Raw genomic sequence first — 10,761 nt, forward strand, 5'->3', positions numbered from 1 at the left:
GTGTTGCTGAGGACTAAAACAAGCCTGTGCCTCCATGCCAGTCTAAAATTTTCTGGACAATAGTCATTGTTTATGGAGTAAAGTGATAGTTCATTGACATTTTAATTTATATTTCCCTGATAATTAGGGATGTTAAGCATTTTTTTTCATGTATGGATTGGCCATTTGTTTGTCTCCTTTGAAAAATTGTTTATTCAGAACTGATTATATTACATCAAGGGTTTGCTGTCCTGGTTATGGTGATGTGGTGATGCTATTTCTGCTGCTAATCAGTTTCTGGATATTAATCCCATTTCAGGTATATAGTTCTTAAATATTTTTTGTTTATTTTTATGTATTTATTTGAGAGCAACAGACAGAGAGAGAAAGAGGCAGATAGAGAATGGGAGTGCCAGGGCCTCCAACCACTGCAAACAAACTCCAAATGCATGCACCTCCTCTGTGCATCTGGCTTATGTGGGTTCTGGAGAACAGAACCGGAATCCTTTAGCTTTGCAGGCAAATGCCTTAATCGCTAAGCCATCTCTCCATCCCCCTAGTTCTCAAATAATTTATCCCATTCTACCAACGGTTTGCACCCTAACCATGCCCTTTGCAGTTAAAACAGAAATTGAAACCACAACTTCTCTTCCTGTCATCATGGTTTTGTGATTATTTAAAGATCAAAATGTATGTTTAATGCTTATTTCATCCATTCAGTATCAGTTACATGAATCTAAGTGAAAAAACATCAGTCAAAATGTAAATAAATTCTAAAAATATTTTGTTTTAAAATTTGATTTGTAGAACATCATTATAACAACATAATATCCATTTATCAACAATAAAAATTGTAAAAAGATATCAACCAATCGTTAAAACTGAATTCTATCAAAGAAAGACTATTTCTACTTGTCCTGAGAAAATAAGTTTATAGGGCTGGAGAAATGGCTTAGTGGTTAATGAGTTTGCCTGCAAAGCCAAAGGACCCAGGTTCTATTCCCCATAACCCATGTAAGCCAGATGCACAAGAGGCACATGCATCTGGTATTCATTTGCACTGGCTAGAGGCCCTGGCATGCCCATTCTCTCTCCCTTTCTCTCTCTCTCTCTCTCTCTCTCTGATTACAAATAAATAAATATTTTTTAAAAAAAACTAAAATAGATAAATTAATTAATTAAATAAAAAAGAAAATGAGGGGCTGGAGAGATGGCTTAGCGGTTAAGCACTTGCCTGTGAAGCCTAAGGACCCCAGTTCGAGGCTCGGTTCCCCAGGTCCCACGTTAGCCAGATGCACAAGGGGGCGCACGCATCTGGAGTTCGTTTGCAGAGGCTGGAAGCCCTGGCCTGCCCACTCTCTCTCTCTCTCTCTATCTGTCTTTCTCTCTGTGTCTGTCGCTCTCAAATAAATAAATAAATAATTTTTTTTAAAAAAAGAAAATGAGTTCATAAATTATGCTATTTAGATGCCTTACTTGCTCACCTATTTTCTACCCTTTTAATTACCAGAAAATATTTGAGAAGCATTGGAATAGAGTAATTATTAATAAGTCCAAAAGAATTAACTCATGATAAAATATTTTAAAAGAACTATAGCAAGAGAACTAAAAAGAGAAATATACAAAGTCTTGACTAAGGGAAATATAATAAGTAATTTCAGACTATAACACCAAGTTCCTAGCAATCAAGGCCAAAGAATAGCACTACAAATTATATATCTCTCATCTTCCAGTGGACCATAAACTCATTGGGAGAGTTCTCAGCTCTCAAAGAAATTTGTCACAAGGTTTTTTCACAAGGGCTTTGAACAAAAGCATAACTGAAGACCTCAACAGCAGTTAATTGTTTAACATAACAGAAAAGTTTCCTATTATATCAGACTATTAATAAAAATTGAGGCTTATAATATTTGAAGAATTCAATGATAAAAATTGAACCAGACAAATAAAGCCATGCTATGTAACTTCTTCATCTTCAAGCTCATATTTAAATAGAAAATTGTTTTAAAATTATTTCTATGGCAAATCATTTTGGGCCACAAGCATGCAATAGTAATATAGTTTAGCTCATTATATTATAATAAAATGGCTCATTCAGGAGACATATTCTGAATAAGGTATGTCATAATGATATTTATGCAGAAATATAGCATGTAACAAGCAAGGAAATATATAAGCAAAGGCATCAAAATATAACCAGATAAATAAACCTCCCCCAAACTAAGAAACATCTATGCTGCTTTTGTTAAAACTCCTCTCTCAGGTAGAGTTTTGACAAATTTTCAAAAAATAAAAAAAGATGTTTTGCCAGAGAGGTAGATGTGTTCAGCATTTCTAGAGGTGAGTCTCTGGACCTTCATGGTAACCAGATTGCCTGTGCCTGGAGTCCATGCACACAACTTCCTGACTGGAATCAGTGGACCCATTTTGTAACGTGTCTAGCTGTCAATACCTCTTTAAACTAAGGTTACTGGTGATGATAATAATATTTAAATTACTATCTAAGATCAACCACGTAAGTTGTTTAATATTCAAACAGATATCTGATAGGTCTTCTCTCAATGTGTGATTCATTCAATAGCTTTTATTGATAGAAATCAATGTATTCTGAATATCACACAGAATATTGAGAACAGAGAGAATATTGCATTTCAGTATCTGACTGGCCCACCTTCTTATTATGCCTTAAAAGAGAGAAATCCCAATGTCTTATTCCATAGTAGACTTTCACAAAACACTTTGGAACCATGAGAAGTTTATATGCAACCTAAATTTGAACATAGATTTTTTTTTTTCAGTCTGATCCCAAGTTTTATAGCTTTATAGCATTACATTTATTTGTGATCATGAACTAAAGCATTCACACTGTGGTGTTTTTTTTTAATTTTTATTTATTTATTTATTTGAGAGTGACAGATACAGAGAGAAGGACAGATAGAGGGAGAGAGAGAGAATGGGCGCGCCAGGGCTTCCAGCCTCTGCAAACGAACTCCAGACGCGTGCGCCCCCTTGTGCATCTGGCTAACGTGGGACCTGGGGAACTGAGCCTCGAACCGGGGTCCTTAGGCTTCACAGGCAAGCGTTTAACCGCTAAGCCATCTCTCCAGCCCCACACTGTGGTTTTTAAAAAGCTAATCTATAAAGATTTACTTCATTTAAATTTTTTAAAATATTTTATTATTTATTGATTTGACAGACAAAGAGAGAGAGAGAATGAATGGGTATGCCAGGGCCTCCAGCCATTGCAAACGAACTCCAGACGCATGAGCCTCCTTGTGTGTGTGGCTAACATGGGTCATGGGGAATTGGACTTGGGTCCTTTGGCTTTGCAGGCAAAGGCCTTAACTGCTAAGCCATCCCTCCAGCCCTACTTCATCTAAAATTTTGTTAGGCCTAAGAATCCAACTTTGGAATACTTCACCTTTGGAATGCTGTTTCTTAGTGTCTTATAAAGCTTTAGAAGCAAGTGATATAAAAGAGAACTCCAACAAACAAGTCTGCAATTAGCTTTTCTGTGGAAACTGAGCTGGAAGTCTCAGTACTTTCTTCAGTATAGTGAAAAGCTAGGATGGGTTTACTATTATTATTATTATTATTATTATTATTATTATTAAATTATTATATTTATTGAGGGACATACAGAACCAAAGAAAGTTACCCATGTGGCTAAACAGTCCAAGTGGAGGGACTGGGGAAAAACGTGTGTAAAGAACAAAGAAAGTTCAAGGAGCTCCTGCCATGTGGGAAGCTGGAGGGGATAAAGGAGCCCAGTGGAGAGTCAGGGCTGGAGGGGTTTCCCAGCTGGGCTTCAGCCTGGGCAGATCCAGCCCACGACCCGCTGAGAGAAAAACTTACCCACAGCTGAAATTTGGATGGGTTTTTAATCATCAATGAAGACCTACAGTGTGGATTGCACTGAAAATTCTTGAATAGGAAAGCCTATGATTCCATATCTCACATCATCATCGTGTTTTAAATACTTTCACTTTATTTTGTTTGCTGCTTTTTTTTAACCTGATATAACTACAGACCTTTAAGACCTAGTTGCTTGTCTTATACTTAGTCCTAAAATGGAAGGCTGACAAAAATATTTTTTAAATAAAAAAATAAGTTGCTTTTTCTAAGTCTTAACCCTAGTTGACCCAGACACAATTCCTTCCCATTGGGATTGTCCAATCCCCAAACTTACGCTCCCCAAACTTCCTTGCCTTGGACAGTGAATGACTAGTAAGAAATCTAGGGCTTGGGTATACAACCTAATGGAATATAACCAAACTTTTCTAACAGCTAAATTTAGCATTCAGTGAGCAGAGGCATGCTAAAGGGAAGGATGAGCCCTGAATATATTCTACTCCTTCGAAGTGTCCCTAGCTCCTGTCATTCTCATGCGATCTGATGAAAGCATATCAAGATTTTAAAATCACATTTTCAAATTCTTCCCACGTACCTGGTTCAGTTTTGTTCTGAATTGCTCATTCTTTCAAGGAAGCATATAATTGGATCTTTTTCTAGACGACATTTACCAAATAAATAAATAAATAAAGATTCAGAACAATAATCATTATGAAAGGGTTTCACGGGCAACAGAGAAAATGAAGCAGAACAGGAAAAGCATTCTGTTTCCTCTCGCACCTCCTGTCTCTGGTCACGGAGAAAGAGATCCCGTGGGTGCCTGGGACATGGCTCAGAAGATGAAGTGACTGCCGCTCAAGTATAAGGACCTGCGCTTGGACACCCGGTACTGTAAAGAACTGAATGGGATGGCTTGCACTCGTGATCCCAACACTGGGGATGCAGATGCAAGAGGAGCCCTAAGGCTTGCCAGCCAGCTAGCCTAGCCAAATCAGTGAGTTCCAGGTTCAGTGAGAGACCCTGTCTCAAAAAACAGGATGAAGAGTAATTGAGGAAAGCACCCAATGTCAACTACTGATCTTCAATGTACACACACACACACACATACAGAGAAAAAGAACACGACAAAAATACTAGGTCTCCAAAGCTGACAGTCTTCTCAATTTACATTTTTCTGCTAACAGGTTGTAGTATACCTTCAAATATATTTAAATTTCTCATCTCATTTTAGCAAGAAAGAATTTAGCATATCTTCCCTGTTGAGGGTTCATATTCCAGTGAAAACTTCATCTGTCTCTCTTGCCCTATTTTGAAATCACTTGAACTTACTGAGAATAATGGAAAGAGTTGTTGGAGGAAGTAGACTCCCTCCTACCTGAGTGCTTGATTTGGGCTCAGAGAAAGCAGAGGAGGGCACAATGTGCTCACTCCTGTCCACTTCGTATTTCTGGTTCTACCGTGGCTTTTAATGAACACTAAAAGAAAAATATACAAATAATATAGAACACTGTAGTCTTCAGCAATGCCAATTCTTTTCAAATCTGTAATTTGAATATGATTCTAAGGAAGAGAGCTAAAAGAGTCATGAGAAGGCCCAAGTTCCATCCCCAAGACTCATGTTTAAAAAGATGGATGCGGCCACACACACCTGCAACCCCAGTCCTGTGAGAACAGAGACGGGAAAAATCACTGAGTCTCGCTGATTGGGCAGCTGAATATGGCGGGTCTGCATTCAAGGAGAAAATCCATCTCAAGCCACCATGTTCAAGAGCCATAGAGGAAGACACCTGATGTTCAGGGTACATGCATCTGCACACACACGTGCATATGGCATCCCCCCAAAAAAAGGAAAAAGAAGAATGAAGTGTGAAAGGAAAGCTCATGGTGAAACAGAACATCCTCTAAAGCCAGCACAACTGTAAATGCCAATGTTGGCACACAGATACTGATCTCAGTCCATACGTACTCCTCATCTGAACTGTATTTTCTGAACAGTTTACCTGGAAATGGCGCTACAGCAGCTCCTGCTCTCCGGTTATTCAGGAACACTGCATCGGAGAAGCGAGACTTTCTTTAAACATGTACTTGTTTATTTTTTTTCAAGTACAATACTGCCATCTACAGGATGTGGAGCTGCAAATTACCCTGATCCTTTAAAATGCTTGCAACCCAAACAGGCAACCTTGGTGTTGAAAGGGCCATCTATCCTCAATCTCAGCCCTGCTTGGTGGTCCTGCCAGGCACTGTTTTACAAATTATCTCATAACTGCACAACTTACCAAACTACTGGAAAAAATCAATTCTCTCATTAAAAAAAAAAAAAAAAACAACGAATTCAGGGCTGAAGGGATGGTTTAGCAGTTAAGGTGTTTGCATGCAAAGCCAAAGGCCCCAGGTTCAATTCCCTAGGACCCACATAAGCCAGATGCACAAAGTGGCTCACACATCTGGAATCCTTTTGCAGTGGCTGGAGACCCTAGCACCCCCATTCTCAATCTCTCCCCTCTCTCTCTCTCTCTCTCTCTCTCTCTCTCTCTCTCTCTCACTCTCTCTCCCCCTTTCTCTCTCAAATAAATAAATAAATAAAAATAAAACTTTTAAAAAAGAGAATGCATTAAATCAACTGCCTCGTACCACATCTTGGTTTCTTAAAATTATTGAGTCTTCCCCAGGATAGATGTTAAGGAGCTGTAAGAAAAACCAGAAACAGAGTGAGGAGGTTGTGGTTTGGGATGGTTGTTGTTAATACCAGTTGTGGAAGTTACTTGAATGTAGGCTTCCACAATAACAACCTACAAGTAACAAAGCAACCAACGGTCCATTGTGAGAAGCCAACTGACAGCTGACAACAGAGGAACCAGTTTTCCCCTGAACAACTGAAGAAACAAAAGCTCTGTTATGAATTGTCCTTGAAAAGCTTATCTCATTGTCCACCTATCTTATTTTAAGTGAAAAAGAGCGAGAGAGAGATCATATGGCTCATTTTCCCCATTTTGACACAAAGACTGAAATGAGCTGGGGAACAATATAGACTGTACAAGTGGTATTAAAGAGCTATTTTTGACTGTGTGATGTGACCTCAGTTCAGCTGAGATCTGAATTACAATATTTATCAGGAAAAGTGTGACTGTTTCAGGAAAAGCTATTAGAATTTCCTAGTACATTTCTAATCTCCTTTCCTGGAGATATTTAATATTGGGATGTATAATTACCTCACACTAATTCCGAATTGTGAGTTGTCTAGGGGGAAATGATAAATGTGATGGCAGTAGTATGACCCTACCTTTGTCCTATTTTTTAATCTGACTACCAGAATAAAGAAAAGAAATTATGTAAATTAAAGGCATTTCAGTCATATAAAAGTATATGAAATCAAGTTTATTTTGTTACCACAATGTCGCCTGGAACGTTCTTGAAGAAATAGTGCTCTAGTTCCAAAGGAAAAGCCTCATTAAAATGAGAAAACAATATGAAAAATAACTCAGTATTGGGGTTACAATTCCAATGTTTTCTTCACAGCTTTTCATCACATATCTCCAGCATACCCTCTGGGTATATGGGTCACATTTAAATCACAAGATTAAAGGTAAAGAATTTGAGCCACAAAAACAATTGGATTCTACCTGTAGTCTATTGAAATGCAGTCCCCAAGTGTTTCTGCAGATGAAATAGTCAAGTAATGAAATAGGGGCCAATATTTGGCTGAAGCTTGTATAATTGTTTCTGTTGAAGAACAGTTTAAATGATGTCATCTGTTTCTGGCAATAGACAGCAAGCATCGAAGTGATGTTAACTGTTGTTCTAATGGTCGCCAAAGAGTCCCACACTGCCCCATCCAATGGTTGGATCTAATCACCTTATTGGATTGCTAAGCGCCTCACATGACTTTACCTTTTGGTGAACCATTGACTCCAGAGCACTTTTAGAATACACTGCCCTTTTCTTTCTCTCTTTCTTTCTTTCTTTCTTTCTTTCTTTCTTTCTTTCTTTCTTTCTTCCTCCCTCCCTCCCTCCCTCCCTCCCTCTCCCTTCCTTCCTTCCTTCCTTCCTTTCTTTCTTCTTGTTTCTTTTTTGTTTGTTTGTTTGATTTTCAGAGTAAGGTCTCACTCTGGTTCAGAATGATCTGGAATTAACTATGTAGTTCATGGCTGCCTCAAACTCACGGTGATCCTCCTACCTCTGCCTCCCGAGTGCTGGGATTAAAGGAGTGCACCACTGCCCTTTTCCCTTTTCCAGTCAAGATTTATCTCTGCCTGTTTTTCTGCACCTTCTTTCTCAGTGTACCCGGGGAATCCATCATGAAGCCAATCACCTTCCCTTGCTTTAAATATCACCTTTATGATGATGACTCCAAATGCATACTTCTTGAGACAATGAAATTGACTTCTAGAGACAAAACTTATACAATTCTAAACTCACATGTCTAACTGCTTACTCAGCACCTCCATTTACATATGTGTCATGTACTTGATATGTTCCCAACAACATTTTTGTATTCTCTCACATTCTTGTACTCCTCTTCTTTTTTTTTTTTAATTTTTATTTATTTATTTATTTGAGAATGACAGACACAGAGAGAAAGACAGATAGAAAGAGAGACAGAATGGGCGCGCCAGGGCCTCCAGCCTCTGCAAACGAACTCCAGACACGTGCGCCCCCTTGTGCATCTGGCTAATGTGGGACCTGGGGAACCGAGCCTTGAACCGGGGTCTTTAGGCTTCATAGGCAAGCACTTAACCGCTAAGCCATCTCTCCAGCCCATACTCCTCTTCTTGAGTTTCGCCTCCCAGAATAATTGTATCCTTCAGGGATTCAATATATATTTACTAAAGGGCTTTGTAATTAATGACTAACACAAAGAGAGTCATGTGAGGGACTAGGGTTATACAACTAAGAAAATGATCCTGCTCTAATGGAAAATGTACTAGAATTCTCCACAGATGATTCCCAGAAAGGGAGTTCTGACAACTTCTCAACCACCTGGCAGGAGAGACAGGGCCTGGGACAATGATAATGGACAGGACCATAGCTTGACCAAGGCCTCTTACTCATGCATAGCTGAGGTTCTTTATTTACCATAAATCTCAGGTTTGGACTCATATGGACTGATGGGGAAATCAATGGATTTACCTGTTCTTTCAGATGTGGCCACACGGAGTAAATCTTCTTATATTGCTCTTCACTGTTAGAAGAAATTAAAAGGTTCTTTGTAAAACATTAGGGCTCATATAATTGTGATTCTTTTTTTAAAAAAGGACCACCCAAACACTTTTACTCACTTCACACAGAATTCCTTACATGGAATTCCACACTTATTTTCAAGTTGATTATGTATTGTACTATACATTTCATTTTCAAAAATGCTATCCCAATAAGAAAGGCTGTTCTGAAATCACAAATGATATTCATAAATATAAAAAGTGGTCTTTTCTTTTACTAAGTCTATTAAGAAATGAGGTCAGAAACAGTTTTCAGTGTTCAAACATTAGAAGTCCAGTGAGGTTTAAGGAAAGGGGTTGTGTACATCCTTGATCTGTAAGAGCTTATGTGAGTATATTGTTTTGTGTAAGAAAAAAAAAAAAACAGTTTAAAAAAATCAGTTTGAGAGGCTGGAAAGATGGATCAGTCAGTAACATGTCTCACAAGCATATGGATCTGAGTTTGACCAGCTATACCCACAAAAAATGGGGGGACAGGCATAGTTGCTAATGCCTGTAATCTCAGCATTGAGGAACTGAGATGGGTGCATCCCTGAGCTCCCTGCTCAGCCAGTATAACTTAATTGGTGAGCTCCAGGCCAATGAGAGAGCCCGTTTCAGGGGAAGTGAACACTGACCCTGAGGGCAGTGCCTGAGGTTCTCCTCTACCTCCACATGTATAAATGCACATGCACACAGATGGTAACCCATGGACCTATCCGATGAAAAAGTCCGTTTGAGAGTCCTTCTGTGTGGGTTGATATTCTGATCTTTACCAGATTAAAGGGATATTTTCTATAATTTCAACTTCACAAAATTGGTCCATGAAAATGACCATTACTCAGGGTCATATTTCAGAAAAATCTGTGAACTCCTGGAGAGACGTAGTACACCAAAGTGTGCCAAAGTTTCTGAGAGTTCCATAAGAGATGACCCAGTTAGTTTTACTGAGTGAAGAAAGTTGACCACAGTCAGTTGTTTGCCACTGTTGAAGGCTATCAACACTCTGGAAACAGCTGTTCCTTGGACTACACAATGGAACACCAAAGCCAGAAAGTAACGATTAATGAACCCAGCTATAATATGATGAGTTAATGAAGTTTCAAATGTACTTCAGACTAAGTTGCAAACAGTTTTTAAACTTACTAAGCAAAATCACTGTTCTACACCCAGAGTTTGGAAAATTTACAGAGAGAACCTCAGAATATTCTTCTCCCTCCAATCCATAAGCAAGGAATGACTATTTGGAGTATTTGTACTTTCAGAGCATGCTTCATGAATAGTACTTATTTTGTGAGTGCTGAAATCTTGCTGCCTGTTAAACAAGATATTTAGTGGACAGAGAAACATCTTAGTCTTTTTTAAATCGTCAAAACACAATTCTAGCATTTAAAGACACGCTACCTTAAAAATCATTAGATATGAGCTTTGTTTAGTGAAAAAATTTAGAGAAATCAGAATCTGTCGAAAATAGAGATGTCTTTGGCTGATAATTCTAGGGAAATAATCAGATGGAAAGTCTGACCTTTAAGTTTAGAAAAACAGCATGCTGAGTTTAATTCAAAAAATATGGAGTAAAAAATTGTTGATATAAATGGACATTCCATAAGTTTTTTTTTTTTTAAGCCTTAGAATGACTTTGTATCCCAAAGGAATGCTATGGTCCAGAATGCCAAGAAACTAGAGCAATTTTTGACCTTTCAAAATAATGAGAATATAGGGGTATGTTTGC

The sequence above is a fragment of the Jaculus jaculus genome, chromosome 11 (genome assembly GCF_020740685.1).
Source record: "Jaculus jaculus isolate mJacJac1 chromosome 11, mJacJac1.mat.Y.cur, whole genome shotgun sequence".
Classification (NCBI taxonomy): Eukaryota; Metazoa; Chordata; class Mammalia; order Rodentia; family Dipodidae; genus Jaculus; species Jaculus jaculus.